The sequence below is a fragment of the Arvicola amphibius genome, chromosome 12 (assembly GCF_903992535.2).
Source record: "Arvicola amphibius chromosome 12, mArvAmp1.2, whole genome shotgun sequence".
In the NCBI taxonomy this organism is placed as follows: Eukaryota; Metazoa; Chordata; class Mammalia; order Rodentia; family Cricetidae; genus Arvicola; species Arvicola amphibius.
The window spans coordinates 151,611,225-151,628,876 of record NC_052058.2 but is presented as its reverse complement, the minus strand read 5'-3'; the positions used below and the strand labels follow the sequence as shown (position 1 = coordinate 151,628,876).

At 44.5% G+C, this 17,652-nt stretch overlaps 1 protein-coding gene and 1 non-coding gene across 3 annotated transcripts in view; both read left to right on the top strand.

The window, feature by feature from the left end:
* The first annotated feature begins 6,323 nt into the window (after positions 1-6,323).
* Blm (BLM RecQ like helicase) overlaps positions 6,324-17,652 on the top strand; it is an 89,455-nt gene continuing 78,126 nt past the window's right edge. For both annotated transcript variants that reach the window (XM_038313824.1, XM_038313823.1), the window contains exon 1: positions 6,324-6,409. The gene's annotated coding sequence lies outside the window, so the exon portion shown is untranslated. The remainder of the gene's footprint in view (positions 6,410-17,652) is intronic.
* LOC119803130 lies at positions 14,190-14,324 on the top strand. Its single transcript, XR_005283546.1, has one exon. It is a non-coding gene; the product is annotated as a small nucleolar RNA SNORA70 (small nucleolar RNA).

The following is a 17,652-nucleotide window of genomic DNA, read 5'->3' as shown; positions in this document are numbered from 1 at the left end:
AGTAAAATGGCAGTGGAGTTCAGGTCCCTGGAGAACAGCTGCTTCTCCAGAACAGAGCCTGTCTGGTTTGCCGATACATTGTGTACACTCAAAGAGCTAGGGACAGCATAATTGTAATTTATTTTAGCAGCCTCATGGCCCTTAAGGACACAGAAGGAAGGAAGATTGAGAAATCTTTTTTGAGGCCCCTTAATGAGGAGGAGGCCAACAGAAGGCCACTAACATATTAGATAAGAACACAGTTTCCAGGAAATACTATCTAAATCATTTTTAAGAAGCAGGGAGTACCGGAGTCCTGGCCAACTTGCAGATTAAATATGCACATCTGAGCTCATTCTTTCCAAGCCCTGCCTTGCTACAGGTAAACGATGTCCTAGCTGCAACAAATCTACAAGGATAAGAGGAATAGACTGGGTGATGGGAGCAACGCTGAGGAGGCCAAACAGAGGATAGAGGCTGTTGGCAGTCAAGACATGACAGTTCTGGGGCCACGGGCAGGGTGAGGGGGAGCTAGGTCATGTGATTACCGGACTGGTAAGTTCGAAATCTGTAAAGTGGCCCGGTGGTACAGCAGACACTGAGAGAATAAGCATTCTGTTTTTTTTTTTTTTTTTTTTTTTTTGGTTTTTCGAGACAGGGTTTCTCTGTAGCTTTGAAGCCTATCCTGGAACTAGCTCTTGTAGACCAGGCTGGTCTCGAACCCACAGAGATCTGCCTGCCTCTGCCTCCCGAGTGCTGGGATTAAAGGCGTGCGCCACCACCGTCCGGCTTCTGGTTTTTTTTTTAAAGATTTATTTTTGTTTGTGTGTGCACGTGCGCATGCACACACGTGCAGGTGTGACTGTTTATATGAGCATGCGCCATATTAAGTTTATGCCACATGTGTAGGTGTCCACAGAAGCCAGAGAGGGTGTCGGATACCCTGGAGCTAGAGTTACAGTTGGCCATAAGCTGCCTGACGGTGCCGGGAACCAAGCTGGGGTCCTGTGGGAGAGCAGCCAGCACTCAGTCTTTAAGTCTCTGTAGCCAGCCTTCTGATTTAAAGACCACCGTGAGGGTGGGGATGGAATTCAGTTAGTAGACTGCTTGCCTAGGGTCCACAAGGCCCTGGGTTAAATCTCCAGTGCTGCATAAACTAAGCGTGGTGGCAAAAGCCCGTCATCCCAGTAAAAGTTCAAGGTCATCCTCATCTACACAGTGAGTTTAAGACCAGCCTGGGATACATGACCTCTTGTCTATAAGTAAGTAGGTAAATAAATAAATGAATAAATAAATGTCACTGGGAAGGAAGACTCAGCATGGCTAGTAAAATTTAAGATGGTCTGCTGTAAACTTCCTCTTGTATGAGAGAAAAGCCAATCTTTGATACTGTCCTGGCTTTTAACTGCTTAGACAAAGCCTACCCGTGTTATTGGGGCATTATGGTGCAGATGTTTGTGTGTTGACGCTCCCCCTGCCCCCCCACAGCATAATGACATTTTCAGGAGGTTATGAGGGATGACTGAATCCCGAGGGAGCCTTCAGGCTGGCTATGTCATAAAGCACACACACACTTATAAAACCAGGTGTGGCAGTCTGCTCCTATAATCCCTGCACCTGAGACTTGGACACAGGAGGAGCTAAAGAAGTTCAAGATCACTCTCAGTTATATAAGTTATGTAGAGAGAGTTTGAAGCTAGCTTAGGCTACTTCTTAAGTGTGGGGTTTCAGGCATGAGACACCATACCTAGCTCTATCATCCTCTTTCCAGGATTTCATGTAGTGCAGGATGGCCCCAAACTTACTATGTAGCCAAGGATGACCCTGAACTTCGGGATCTTCTACCTTTACCTCCCGTGTACTGGTATTACAGGCATGAGCCATCACAATTGGTTTATGTGGTGCTGGGGATCAAACCCAGGGTTTAGGGAGCACCAGACAAGCACTTTTCCAGCTGAGCACCATCCTTAGCCTCAACTTTCTCTTCAAAAATGTTAGGCTTGCTGGGCGGTGGTGGCACACGCCTTTAATTCAATCCCAGCTCTCCGGAGGCAGAGGCAGGTGAATCTTTGTGAGTTCGAGGCCAGCCTGGTCTACAAGAGCTAGTTCCAGGACAGGATTCAAAGCTACAGAGAAATGCCTATAATGAGCAAGGCCTTGGATTCTGTCCCTAGGGTTCAGGTGTTTCCCATACAGGGCACATGTTCTCCAATGCATTCAACACAGTGCATAGTAAATTCAAATGTTTTGTATGTTCCTAGAAACAGATATCTCCCCTGATAGGACTATAGTCCCATCAGAGTTGGGGTTCTACCTTACATCATGTAATCTAGTCTCCTCCCTAAACTCCCAGACATAAAATCTCCAAATACAGTCACAATAGAGGTAAGGACTTCAACACGTGTGGGCTTTGTTTGTTTGTTTTTGTTTTTGGCAGGGATGGAGTGGGGAGATGAACACTCGGTGCAAAGCAAGAATCTCCTTGTGGAAAAACTACAGTCTTGATGGTCTGCTCCCATTCATTAGCATTTCTCCCAGCCACTACCCCGAATATTGACTATTCTGTCAATGGCAGGCACACTGCACACCTACTAGCACTTGGCCTATTGTGCTGTGTTCAGTGCCTATTTTTCAACACTTTGTGTCCCATCTCTCCAGGGACACAATACACCTTTCCTGGGCAGTGTGGTGTGTTATCTCATCAGCTTTGTTAGTGCACACACAAGATATTTCTGCATTCACCATTCTGGGTTCCTTTTTGGGTCCTGTCTCTTAATTCCTTTACAAACCAACAAGCCGGGCCTGGTGAGACACAGCTGCAATCCCAGCACTTGGAAAGTGGAGGCAGGAGGATTAAAAGTTCAAGTTTATCCTTAGCTACATAGTCAGTTTGATGTCAGTCTGGGATACATGAGACCCTGTGTTGAACACACGCAGGGTTGACAGGCAATGTCATCAGTACCTTTAGATCTTATGATCTTCCTTCAGCCTCAGACTACTTATGAGGTTTCTGATGTGAGAGCTCTCATACTGTACATTCTTAAGATGGCCAGCAACTAGCTCCATTTTGGAGAATTCCAGGAGATAAGGGTTCTCATCGTCCCTGAGCCTGGGACCCTCTATACCTATAACGCCTATATTGCCAACTATACTTTAGGTCATAAAAACTGAATCCCACAATCTTGGCACAGTTATGAAGTCCTCCTTAAGTCGGTTCAGAGGACTGGAAATGCAGCCTAGTTGATAGAGCACTTGCCTAGCATGTGTGAGGGCCTGGATTTAGTCTCTAAACACTACATATAAAAACCAGCCACAATGGCCCATGCCCACAATCCCAGCAGTTAGAGGCTGAGGTAGGAGAATTACAGATCTTGAGTTCAAGGCTCACCTATCTTACCTATCAGGCCCATGTCTCAAAGAAACAAAAAGCCAGTGTGGAACCTACCTTGGGCACTCTGGTGTAAATCCACCTGCAGGTGGTTTTCATTATCCCCAGCTCCTAGGCAGACGCTATGGTGCTAGGCAAAGTCCATCCTTAGGCAATGCAGCTCCTTGGTATGAACTGGGCAGTACTGGGCATCCATGGCTTATGGGAGGGTACTGACAGTCACCAAATGGGGTGAAGCTCAGCCAGCGCAGTGCATTCCATTCATTAGTCAAGGTGTCTTCTAAAGGACAGGCTTGGAGGCCTATGCATGTGACCATCTTCTGGCGACAGCCTTAGCATACGATGCTCTGGTTAACAGATATTTTCACTTTCACATTTATGAGGCAAAAGCATTTTACCATTACTTAAAAATTGTCCCCTCCAAGATAAGGAACTTTTACTCCCTGGAAGTACGAGATGTAAATGGCGATCGCGACCATTTTTACGTATACCAGTCACAGTGCAAGGTTTGACAAACACCCCGTTCCCTTTATACCACAGGGTGGTGTTAATAAAGACATTCATTTCTCTTCTTAGAATATATAATATGGGGAGACTGGCGAGATGGCTCAGCAGTTAAGAGCACTGACTACTCTTCCAGAGGACCCAGGTTCAAGTCCCTGCACCCACCTGGCAGTTCACAACTCCAGTTCCAGAGACTCTGACACCATTACACCAATACACATAAAATAAAATTAATTAAGCCGGGCGGTGGTGGCTCACGCCTTTAATCCCAGCACTCGGGAGGCAGAGGCAGGAGGATTTCTGTGAGTTCGAGGCCAGCCTGGTCTACAAGAGCTAGTTCCAGGACAGGCTCTAAAAAAGCTGCAGAGAAACCCTGTCTCGAAAAAACAAAAAAAAAAAAAAAGAAAAAAGAAAAAAATTTAAAAAATAAAATTAATTAATTAAAAAAGAAAAGAATATACAATTATAATATGGGTGTTTCCAACCCCTACTTCCCCCTCCCCCGCACAAGACGGGCTTTTGATCATTCTAGGCAAGCGTTCTACTATGTAGTGACATTCCCAGCCCTATGGTATAATTTAAATCATCTCTAAATTACAATAAATAACACAATTGGGAGGGTTGGAGGCGTTGTTATTGTTGTCGTGTAACCTGGTCTCTCTTTTTTTTTTTTGAGACAGGGTTTCTCTGTTGCTTTGGAGCCCGTCCCGGAACTAGCCCTTGTAGACCAGGCTGGCCTCGAACTCACTCAAATTGTCAGCACGATGCCTGCAGATGCATATAGGTAGTAAGGTTACTATAATCAAACAAATGAATTTCGTAATCATCTGTAGTTATCCTTTCTTGGTTTCTATAAAGCCTAATCAACAGAAATGCAATATACAGGACCTGCATATTATATACTGGATCTCCAAATATGTTCTCCTTATATGTCCTTTCACCCACATCTCTATACCAGTCTTTTTTAGATATGAATTTTGGAGTTTTTTTTTTGGTTTTTCGAGACAGGGTTTCTCTGTAGCTTTAGAGCCTGTCTTGGAACTAGCTCTTGTAGACCAGGCTGGTCTCAAACTCACAGAGATCCGCCTGCCTCAGCCTCCCGAGTGCTGGGATTAAAGGCGTGCGCCACCACCGCCCGGCCCGAATTTTAGAATTTTTAAAAGATTCCACATATAAGACCACGCAATAATTTTCTGTGCCTATCTTTTTTTCACTTAGCACAATGCCTCTCAAGTGCATCCATTTTCTGGCAAATGGTAAGATCTGGTTCTCTTTACAGGACTGAGTCACATTCTTTTATGTGCTAAAGTTTCTCTTTCCACTCCTGCAACTTATTTTCATAGCTTGGCTATTGTGGATCATGAGAATGAACAAGGAAAGAAGATAGCTCTGTGAAGGTATCATTTATGTCAGAAGAGATATTGCTGGGTGGCTTAATTTTTAGTATCTCTGAAATCCTCTGTACTGTTTTCCATATGACGAAAACAATTTGAATTTCCTTCTTATAAGAGACTAAGGACAGAAAAGAGGGTGGGAAGATAAAGGGTTAAAAAGAAGAACCCAGCCTGGTGGAACAAGACTGTGGTCCAAGTCCTTGGGAAGTGGAAGTAGGTGGGTCAGAAGGTCAAGGTCATCTGCTAGGTAGTTTGTTGGAGGTTTGAGGTCAGCCAGGGCTTTGTAAGGTCCCATCTTAGAAACAATAAAAATTACAAAACTAGAAGATCGGGCATCACCCAGGGCCACATCTCTTTTATCATTATTTTATTTGTGTTGTTGCCTGTATGTATGTCTGTGTGAGGGTGTTGGATCCTGGAGTTACAGACAGTCGTGAGGTACCTTGTGGGGGCTGGGAATCCAACCCCGGTCCTCTGGAAGAGCAGTCAGTACTCTTAACCGCTGAGCCATCTCTCCTGCCCCAAGGGCGACATTCTTAGTGGCAACTATCCGATAGAACTGAAGCTTCACACTCAGGCACTGTACAGACCCCTGAACCATCTGAGTTTGCGACTCCAGTTCCCCACCAGTGACAGCAGCGGAAGACCACCGAAATCTCACAAGAGCAGAGTATCAGATCCAAGAGAAGGAACACAGACACTTCGCCTGACTTATGCAAACTAGCAAGTCTCGGTTGCCTCCAAACACCAGAAAATTCCTATCATGTCAGAGCCTGGGCTTCAGGAGCCTTTCCCCACACTAGGAAAAAAAAATAAATAAAATAAACAACAACAACAAAAAAACCCACAAAAACAAAGCCTTTCTAGTGCCGGAAGCTCGGTACGTTTGCCACGATCACCTGACCCACCAGCTGGCTTCTGATTGGGCTTTGGGAGTGTGTGCTCTGTGGATCCCGCCCCTTGGAGCTGCTGGGGCGGGACCGAGTCCCAGAGGCTACGGTATTGGTTAGTCCCCCCCAAGGTTCATCCAATCAGAACTCTCCTTCTTGCGGCGCGAAACGAGCGGAGCGGGGCGCCGGAGGGCTTCGTCGGCGCGCGGAGTTTGAATAGCGATTTAAGTTGGCGCGGCGTGAGCCTGAGTGAGGTGAGTTCGGCGAACTCGGGGCTGCGGTGACTCTGCCAGGTACCCGGCTCTCCCCGGGCCGGCCCGGAGTCCCAGGCCTCGGCCATTCCCCTAGTCGTCCGCCCCAATTCCTCGTAGCCTCGCTTGTGGCCAGAAGCCCAGGCGAGAGAAAAGACCCGGAGCCCCAGAAAAGGCCGCGTCGGGCGGCGACGCTTGAGTCTTGCTGTCCAAACATTCCTTAAGGTCCAGGATCTTGCTTTTTGTCTGTCACACGCGAGAAATGGTCTCATCTGCTTCCCGGAGTTCAAGGCTGCAACGACCCCTATCAACACACAAATTGCCCTGGTTTTAGACGGCAAGACTCCGAAGCTCCAGCCTCGTTTGCCTAAAGGGCACGTGGGCTTGGATGCCAGAGAGAAAATCTGAATAAGACCCGCCCAGCTCGGAAGCGTGTCCCACTGCCAACCTACCCATAGGTCGCTTGCTGGCTGAGATGAACCCGCCTCCCATTTGACAGCTCCCGGCGCCATCCTCAGCCAACACAGCGCTCCTGTGCCTACCCCATTAAGGGGCAGGGGTAGGAAAGACTGATTGAGGTGTCCCTAGGTGGAGCAGCGGAGAGGCAGAAGCCTGGCGAGTGGAAAATCCATTGGATCTGTAGTGGAACTTGAAAGACTTCCTCAGTCACCCAGTGCTGACTAGCTGAACACCACGCCCAGCTCGAATCAACAGTCTGTTAGCCTGGCTGCTATTCTGTCAGATGGTCTCTTTAAATTTACTTGGAGGAAATGGAGTTTCTAGGTGTCAAACCACTTTTGGAGTTGGGGACGGGGTTTTGAGACAGGGTTTCTTCGTGTATCCCCGGCTGTCCTGGAACTCACCCTGTAGACCAGGCTGGCCTCAGACTTAGAGATCCTCGGCTTCCCATGTTGGGGGAGGAGGCAAAGGTGTGCGCCACCCCCACTGCCCAGTCACTTTCAATGCTAGTTCCCAAGTCAGGGAGTGGCTATCAATTTTTTTGTTGTTTTGGCCCTTGTGGTCCAGGCTGGCCCTCAAGCTTGTGTAGCTGTGGATGACCTTAGACTCCTGATCTTGCAGCCTCACCTCACAAGTGCTGGGGTTACAGGCTCGTGTCACCAACCCAGATATTTTAAATTGTATGTTTTGAAATGTATACCTTTAAGAGACCCTAGCATAGAATGTAACGCTTGGTTGATGGGCATATAGCTGTCTCTCTGTTTTCTGTATGTTTCCTTTGTCTTTTGTGGGGAGTGGGGATATGAGTGTGTCCTTGTTTGTGCAGATCTGTGTCATTTGTGGGGGAGTGGGGATGAGTGTGTTCTTGTTTATGTTCGTGAGTGTGTGTGTGTGTGTGTGCGTGTGTGTAAGCAGGCCAGATACATCTTCCACGGTTGTTTTCCACCTTGGTGTTTGGGACAGTCTCTCACTAAGCCTGGAACTTACTGATTTAACTAGCAAGCCTCCCAGAGCTGGCATTATAGGTGCATGTTACCACACCTAACTTTTTAGGTGAGTTCCAAAGGTCTGAAATCGGCTCCTCGTGTTTGCAGACCTCATGTTTGCACTTAGACTAACTGAACCATTTCACAGGTCTTTGCTGTCTCGCTGGATTCAAAGGGATTGCGAACTGATCTGTACAATTTAGTGTCTAAAAGCCTCTGAGTGTAGCGTTAAGATCAGCTTCCACAGGAGTGGTGTTCACACCTGTATAACTCCAGCGCTTTGAGTAAGACAGGAGATGGAGAGTGAGCAGCTGTATGGAGACTACAGAAGCTGTATGGAGACTACAGAAGCAAGCTACCTGTGGCAGCTCAAGCCTGTGTCCACACACATGGAAGGGGAGGTAGAAGGGTCAGGAGTTATTCTACCTCGGTTACATAGTGAATTTGAGACCAGTCCGGAATATATGATGAGACCCTGTCTCCAAAACCGAAAGCAAACATTAAAATGCCCATTGCTTTTCTTTTTTTTTTTTTTTTTTTTTTTTTGGTTTTTCGAGACAAGGTTTCTCTGTAGGTTTGGAGCCTGTCCTGGAACTAGCTCTTGTAGACCAGGCTGGCTTCGAACTCACAGAGATCCACCTGCCTCTGCCTCTGCCTCCCGAGTGCTGGGATTAAAGGTGTGCACCACCACCACCCGACAGGTTCAGAGATTTTTAATTGAGTGTTACTCTACATAGCATACAAGGGCTCTAACAATGAGCTCTGCTACCAGCTCTTGGGTTTTGAAACAAGGTCTTGTTATATAACTTTGGCTGGCCATGAACTGGCTATCCTTGCCTATGCCTCCTGAGTGCTGGGATTATAGTTGCATGTCACCATGACCAGCTCTGTGTGTTTTGTTAATATTTGTTGTTAATTTTCTGTCTCTTTTCTTTTGCTCTGTGACATGGTAGGAGTTGCGCCTAGGGCTGGTGCTCACCAGGCAGGTGTTTGACCACCACTCACTTATACTCGAGCAGTTAATAATGTTTCTAAGATGCATCTGGTCGAGAGCAGTGGTTCTTTGGGGAAAGTGCTTACTGCACAAGCATGAAGACCTAAGTTTAGATTCCCAGAACCTACATAAAAAAAGCCAGTTCCAGCGGCACAAACCTGTAATCTCATCACAGAGATGAGACAGGAGCTTGTTGGCCATCCAGTCTAGTCAGACTGCCAAACTCCAGGGTCAGTGGAAAGACACCTGATTGGCTATGGCCTCCACACATGAACTCACACGCTTGCACTTGTGAGTACAACACACACATTAACACACACCCTATCGTGGAAATTTGACTGCAGCAGGTTGGACAGAAGTTGTGGATAATATTGGGGTCCCCTATTTATGGTTAGAGTCTGAAGCAGATGAAAGAAAGGCATGGGGCCAGGCATGGTGGTGCACAACTATAACCCTAGTGCTCAAGAGCCTCTGCAGTAGGATCGCTGGGAGTATAGGGCAGTGGTGGTACACGCCTTTAATCCCAGCATTCGGGAGGCAGAGGCAGGAGGATCTCTGTTAGTTCGAGGCCAGCCTGGTCTACAAGAGCTAACTCCAGGACAGGCTCCAAAGCCACAGAGAAACCCTGTCTCAAAAGAAAAAACAAAAACAAAACAAAACCAAAAAAGATGACAGTCCCACAACACAGATGAACCTTGAAGACATTCTAGTGAGCAACATTGCCAGTTACAGAGGGACAAATACTACGTAACTCCACTTACAGTAGGGTAAAGTTGCCATGTGTAGGGAGATGAGCAAATTCTATTTGATTAGGTTTAGGAGAGAAAGACAAAGATGCCTGGCGATCTGCAGGACAGCACTCTGCCTATATTGTATTATTCCCCTAAAGAAATTTGAGACAGCAAACAAGAGTTCAAAACCAGCCTGGGCTATACAGTAATACCTTGTCTCAAAACCAAAAATGAAACAAATCCATTCAGCGTGTAGATTTCAGGTGTTCTTATCACAATAAAATGAAAACAACTGGTATAATTACATAATACAAAATTTCAATTTATTAACAATATTCAAATATTTTTATTTCATGGGCATTGGTGTTTTGCCTACATATATGTCTGTGTGAGAGTGTTGGATTCCATGGACTTGGAGTTACAGACAGTTATGAGCTGTCATGTGGGTGCTGAAAATTGAACCTGGAAGAGCAGCAAGTGCTCTTAATCGCTGAGCCCCAATGAAATATGTTTTTAAGGTATAAAAATTGGTGCTAAAGAGGTAACTCGGTAGTTAAGAGCACTTTCTACTCTTCCAGAGTACCCAGGTTTGATTCCCAGCACCAACATTGCAGGTCACCACCATTTGTAACTCTAGTTCCAGGTGATCTAATGCCCTATTCTGTCACCCAAGGACACCCAGACACAGAGGTACATAGACATGCATGCAGGCAAAATACTCATAAGCAAAGTACTTTTTTTTTTTTTTGATATAAAAAAGGGGCTGGAGAAGTGGTCCAGAGGTAACGAGAACTTGTTTCCCTTGCAGAGGATCCTTGCTTGACATCATTCCATAAGCCTGACGACCATTAAACCGGATATAGAAGTGTGGGTGTCTGTGACCCCAGTGCAATGATGGGAAGTGGTGATGGAGGCAGGAGAGTCTCTAGAAGCTTGTCAGCCAGCTAGCCTGGGTTACACAGTGGTAGAGAAACCCCATCTTAAGGGCAGAAAGTCTAGGAGCCAACTAAAGATTGTCCTCTACATACATGCCATGTGGATGCATCCCAGTGTGCACACACTTACACAGTATTAGACTCGGCTATTAAGTTCCTCCAGAAAAACAAAAGTGAGAATTTTGATTGGAATTTTATTGTTTAGATCAGTTTGGAAGGAAGTAGCATCTTGAGAATAGTACCTTTTTGTCATGAATGTGGCTCATTCGTTTGTTCTTTAATTTTTTAAAGAACTTGGTTGTTTCTCGTGAGCATGTGTGTGTATAGACATAGTTTGTTGGATATTGTTGATGTCACTGTACGTAAATCATAAGTTTTCTGGTTTTTTGTTTGTTTGTTTTGTTTTTGTTTTTCGAGACTGGATTTCTCTGTGTAGTCTAGCCCTAGCTGTCCTGGAACTAGCTGTAATCTAGTATTGTGGTGAGCTCTCTTAGTTGATTTTCTAATGATGAACTAGCCTTGTATTCTCGAGACAACAGATATGGCCCTGGTTTTATATATAGCTGGGTTTTGTCTGCTGTCATTTGGAATTTGTGCACCTACATCTGTGAATAAGAAATAAAGCCTGGGGTGTTTTCACTGTTGAGCTGGCTTGCAGTGTTTGCTTTTGGATGCAGATGTACATACAGTAAGAGAAATGAGAAGCTGGTCTGTGCTCTGGGGTTGTCCGTGTGGAATTGGAGTGCTTTTTATTGTAAATATTCAGAACACTCTGTTCGCTACTTCCTCTTGTCTCCCCTCCCCCAAAAAAGACAGGGTCTTATGTGATAGCCCAGACTACCCAGAACTCACTGTGTGGCCAAAGCCAGCCCTAAACTCACAGCAGTGCTCCCTATTTAGCCGCCTACGGCATTAGCCATCACACCTGGCACTTCCAGTTTTTCTGAGACAGGATCTCATACACCCCAGGTTGATCCTGAACTCTTTATACAGCTGAGACTTGCCTTGAATTCCTGATCTCAATTGCTCACCAATTCCAGGTATTCAATATTGCTTTGGCAGCTTAAGATAGTGAAATCAGGTAAGAGAAATTATTCAGAGGCACAAAGTTTGAGGGAAAAGGTATCACTGTCCTTACCTGCAAATAATAGAAGTGTCTAGAGCACAAATAATAATCAAAATAATTAAATTAAAAAAATTTCCCAACACTCATATATGACTGCATTAGATTTGTATTCGAGGTTGTGCTAGCTACATGGTGAGTTTGGGGCCAACCTGGACTATGTAAGATTGTCTCCAAAACAGCACACACACGAGAGAGAGAGAGAGAGAGAGAGAGAGAGAGAGAGAGAGAGAGAGTTTAGTAAGATGACAGTGTACAATTTACATGCAAAACCAATTGTTTAACAAATAAGTTAAACTATATAAGGAAGGGGATAGTCTCATTATAGTAAAAATAGAAAGATTAAAACATTTAGGAATTTTAAGACATAAATGGAGAAATCTTTAAGACTGCTAAATCTTACAGAAGTTGACTTAATCAAATGCAAAGTCTTTTCCCAGGATAGAATGACTTAACACCCTGAGAGCACTGGATCTACATAAGTTGACACAGATTTAATGTAGTCTCAGTAAAGATATCAGCAAGGTTTCTTTCTGGTGTTAGGCATGTTGGTTCTAAAGTTCATGTAGAACAAACAAAGTACAAAACCATGAGGCCAGGTATGGTGTCTCACACCTGTAGTTTGAGCACCTAAATCCATAACTGGTGGAATGAAAGAAGTAATAAAGACCACAAAAGAGACCAGTGAAATATAGAAAGTACCCTGGGTGTGGTGGCACATGCCTTTAATCCCAGCACTCTGGAGGCAGCGGCAGGTGGATTTCTGTGAGTTCAAGGCCAGCCTGGTCTATAAAGTGAGTTCCAGGACAGCCAAAGATATACAGAGGAACCCTGTCTCAATCTCCCCCCCCCCAAAAAAAGACAGAAAGTAAAGCAATTAAGAAATAGACAAAATCAAGAGTTGGTTCTTTGAAAAGATGTGGAGTTCAGAGGACAGCTTGAGGAAGTTGTTCTTTGCTTCCACCGTGTGGGTTCTGAGAATCTAACTAAGGTCATTGGACTTGGTGACAAGTGCTTTTAATTACTGAGCCATCATCACAGGCCCCTGAGAAGGTATTTTTAAATTGACCATCTTTTAACTAGATGAACAAAGACAGTGTCTTAGTTCCTTTCCTATTGCTGTGATGGAACATCACACCCAAGGCAGCTTATAAAAGAAGCGCGTAGTAGGGTCACGGCCCAGAGGGCAGCAGAGCATGTGACCGTCATGGCAGCAGGGAGGCAGGCAGTCATGGTGTAGGAGCAGTAGCTGAGAACTTACATCTAACCTGCAAATTGGAGGCAGAGATAGAGAGGAGAGAGAGAGCACCAGCTGGAATGATATGGGCTTTTGAAACCTCAGAGTCCCCCCAGTGACACATCTCCAATAAGACCACACCTCTTCCAACAAGGCCACGCCTCCTAATTCTTCTCAAACAGTTCCACCAACTGTGGACTAAGATTCAAATGTAAGAGCCAATGTGAGGCCATTCTAATTCAAACCCCACAGAAAGAAAAGCCATTCAGGTAACGTAGGAATGAAAGGACTGTTATAACTGATTGTAGAAGTGAAAGGGTTTTTACCCTGGTCTGGTAGTACAGGCCTGTAATTTCAATTTCTCAGGAGACTGATGCAGGAAAATTGTAGGTCAGTGCCAACCTGGGCTACAGAGTATGTTTAAGGGAAGCCTGAATGGCTTACTAAGACCTGTTTCAAGATAGAAAGTGCAAAGGTTGGTTGTAGTTTGGTGGCAGTGCCGTAGGTTCTGTTCCCAGCATAAGGTGAAACTCAAAGAAATAAAATTCTTTTTTTATGAAAAAGCTATGAGCAGTTGTATGTTGGCAACTATGATTTGAGGGCTGGAGAGTGACTCAATGGTTAAGAGCACTGATTCCTCTCCAGGACCCAGGTTCAGTTCCCAGCACCCACATGAAGGCTCACAACAACCTGCAACTCCAGTTCCGAGGATCTACTGCCCTTTTCTGGCCTCTTTGGGCATCAGGTATGCGCATGACAAAATACATGCAGACAAAATATTCATATGCAGAAAATCTTTTTAAAAACCTTCCAAGGGGCTCAAGTGTCGGCACTTCCATTCCTCAGTATGACTGTTGAGAGGCCAGCCTACTGGGAAATACTGGATCATGAAAAGAGAGACCTCAGGGTTCATGAGTGTCTTTCTCATGGGAATGTGTCTGCCCCATCTCCTCTTTTCTGCATGAGCCTCTTTCACCTTGAAGGGCCCACCAGGAACTGACAGACCCTGGAGCCATGCTCTTTGGCTTCCTGCTTTTTGTAACTGTAAGCTAAAATCAACCTTTCCTTTCTAAGTTACCCAGTTTCAGGTATTCTGACACAACAGAAAAGCTGTAGCACACTTGATAATGTAGATCAAATGTACATGTTCTAGAAATGTTTAAGTACTGGATCATGAAAAAAAGAAAAGGAAAAATTGAACAGAGCTAGAATTAGTAAGTAGATTGAATTAATCAGGAATGTTCTTAGACACCAAAAAAATCTCAGGACCAGATGGCTGCTGGTGATTTATACTGTAAGTTTAAAGAATTAACCCTCGGTACTGCCAATTTAGCTGGTCATGTTCCTTTTCTCATGAGAGCCTTGTGTGCAGTGGCTCCAAGCTACTGCCCCTTCTTGGAAGTGTGCAGCCTGTTGCTTGTATGTGTTGCCCCACTGGACCTTGGAGAGAGTTTTTGGTTAGTATTCATGTGTTTGATCTAATTCTGTCTCTGACCTAGGCTTCAGACATGTATGCAGGTTGCCTTAGGGCTCAGCGGGTTCACATTGGTCAGGTCTTCATGTCTATCCTCACCAAGTTTCAGAATAAGGAATATGTGATTGAGACCTTGTGTGAGTCTAGTTCAAGTTCCCTGGCCACCAGAAGCTCCACATTGCAAAGAAGTGAGGCTTCACCAAGTTTAATGCAGATTAATTTGAAGACATGGTAGCTAAGAAGTTGTTTATCCTTGGTGACTTTGGGATCAGGAATGTCCCCAGCTGTGGTGCCCTGGACAAGGGATGGGCCCTGTATTCCTGAAGATCTCTTGTGCTGAGTCCACACCCTACCAAACCATGTTCACTAATTAATTTTGCATCCAGTTAAAAGATTAACACTAAAATTACTTCAGACTGTATAAACAAATCATATATATATATGAGCTCAGCAAATTAGAAACACCAGTTTGAAAGGGTATAGATGAGCTGAGAATTTTACTTAGTGGTTGTACCCTTTGAAAGGCCCTGAGCTTGCTTCTAGCACACACACACACACACACACACACACACACACACACACACAAAGCACAACGTGGGCGAAGGATTTTTCTCGAGAAGATATACAGTGGCCAGTAAACACATGAAAAATGCTCATTTTCATAAATTGTTAGAGAAACGCAAATAAAAATCAGAATAAAAGAAGACCTTACATCCATTAGAATGTGAAAAAAACAACAAAAAAGCCGGAAAATAGCACGTGTTGCTAAGGATGCTTAAAAATGGGAATCTATGTTCACTGTTGGTAGCAGTGTGAAAATGGTATCACGGAGGGAAACGGTATGGTAGCTCCTCAAATGGTAAGAAGAGAACGGCCTTACGCTTCATTTAATCCACTTCTGGGTTGTATCCAGGACAACTGAAATCAAGATCTCAAATGTAACGGTTAATTATTTAAATTTTTTAGATTTATTTTATGTGTGTGAGTATTTTGCCTGAATGTGTGTACATGCACCATGCGCATGCCCGGTGCCTGAGAGCTGGAGTTCGAGGGTTGTGAGCCGCTGTGTGGGTCCTGGGAGCCACACTCAGGTCTTCTGCAAGAGCAGCAAGTGCTCTTCACAGCGAAGCCATCTCTCCCGTCCTGTGGCGATTGGTTTAGTTATTAGTTAGATTGGATTGGGGAAGACCTGGGATACTGGTAAAGCACACCCTGGACGGTCTGTAATGGTGTTTCCTGAGATCCTGAGGGCTCTGGCCCAGTCAGTGGATTAGCCCTTCGATGAATTCATGAGGTGATGGCCTGTTGTGAGGTGGTATCTAGTAGAAGAAGGGCTCACTGGTGGCTGTATCTTCCTGCAGTTCCTCGTAGGCCCTTTCCTCAGCTCCCAGGCCTGAATGGTGTGAGCTGTTCTGCCCTGCTATTCCTTCCCCACCATGATGGACACCCACTAAAAAACCATAAACACAACTAATGACAGCTCTTAAATTGTTAAGGTGTTTATTCAGACACAGCAACAAGAAGGTTAGCTAATTTGTCAAGTATTTCTATTCCCATGTTCATAGCAGGGTTATAGTAGCTGTGATATAATCCTTGACTGTCAACTTGACTGGAATTAAGTAAGACCCAAATGGCTATACACACCTGTGAGGGATTTTTTTTCTTAATTAAATCACTTGAAGTGGGAAGACACACTTTAAATCCAGGCAACCCTTCTCCTGGAAGCCTGGAAGACTATGTAGAGGACATGGAAGAAGGAAACTGTTCTTTATCTGCTTGGTCTCATGGCAAGGCCATTCCTTCACTGGCATTAGAGCCTGCTTTGGAATTCTGGCTTATACAGAAACTGCTGAGACATCCAGCCATGTGGACTGAACAACTGCTGGATTCTTGGGCCTTCTGCTGGTAGATAGCCATTGTTAGATTAGCTGGATCACAGCCTGTAAGTTATTCTAATAAATCCCCTTTATATATGCATATCGGTTCATTCTATAAGTTCTGTTCCTCTAGGGAACTCTAATACAATAACCAACAAGTGGAAGCAATCCAAATTTCCATCACGAGATAAACATAAGCAAAATGTAGTATATACATATTTTAGAACATTGCCCAGCTTTAAAAATGAAAAGTTCTCACTCATGCTGCTTGAGTGAAGATGTTATATTCAGTAAATAAGCCACCTGCAAAGAGCAGGGTCTCTGTGACTCCACCTGACTGAAGAATTAGACACAGCCGACTACAGTGTAGTGGGTGCTGGTGTCTAAGAGGAGGGAGAAATCAGAAGATGGTGTTAGCAATGGATAATGCTGGTATTATAAAAGCTTCTGGAGTTTGGTGGTGCAGCAGAGCCACTCTCGTGAACACTAACCATTCTAATTAACTTTTTGTTGTTGTTGCCACGATGCACATGTGAAGGTCAGAGAACCATTTTCAGAGTTGGTTTTCTCCTACCTTGAGTTCCAGGGGTTGAAATCAAGTCGTGGGGCTTGATCAGCAGGGGCTTTTACCTGTTGCCTGCCTTGACTGCCTTAGAGAACACTAAATTGATGATGGTAATCATGTGTCATATGTAGTTTCATGCAATATACAAGTTTAAAAAGACAGCTTGAAGCAGTACTTCTCTCAGTGGTCAAATGTGAACTAATTTGTGTGTCTACATACAGTTGTCCCTCTATCTGTGAGGGACTGGTTTCGAGACACTCTGGGTGTAAAGACTGTATGTACAATGACCTCATTTGCTCTTGGCAGGTTACTGAATGTTTAATCTCTTTATTTCTAATTACTTAAAAAGAAAGAAAAAAGGCCTTATTTGCTGTAGAGCCCTGGCTAACCTGGATCTTTTGAGGGGCCTTCTTGCTTCTGCTCCTGAGTGTTTAGATTATAGGTGTAGGTGTAGAACTGTGCCTGGCAGTTCCTCCTCCTTTCTCCTTTAACACTTTTTTTTTTCCCTTTTTGGTGCTAGTAACTGAATCCAGGATCCTTGTACATGTTTGATAACTCCTTGTTACAAAAAAAATAGATTTTAATTTATTGTGTACATGTGTGGGGACTTTTTTTTTGTTTTTGTTTTTGGAGATAGGATTTTTCTGTGTAGCCCTGGCTGTCCTGAAACTCACTCCATAGGTCATATTCCTGCCTCCTCCTGCTGGGATTAAAGTGACTCCTGGCAGGGACACCTTTATTTTTTAAGTAACAGCTTTATTGAGATAGTCATATAAAATCCAGTTATTTAATGTGAACAGTTCATTGACTTTTAGTATACTCATTGAGGTGTGCACTTATTAGCATGGTCAAGGTTAGACCATTT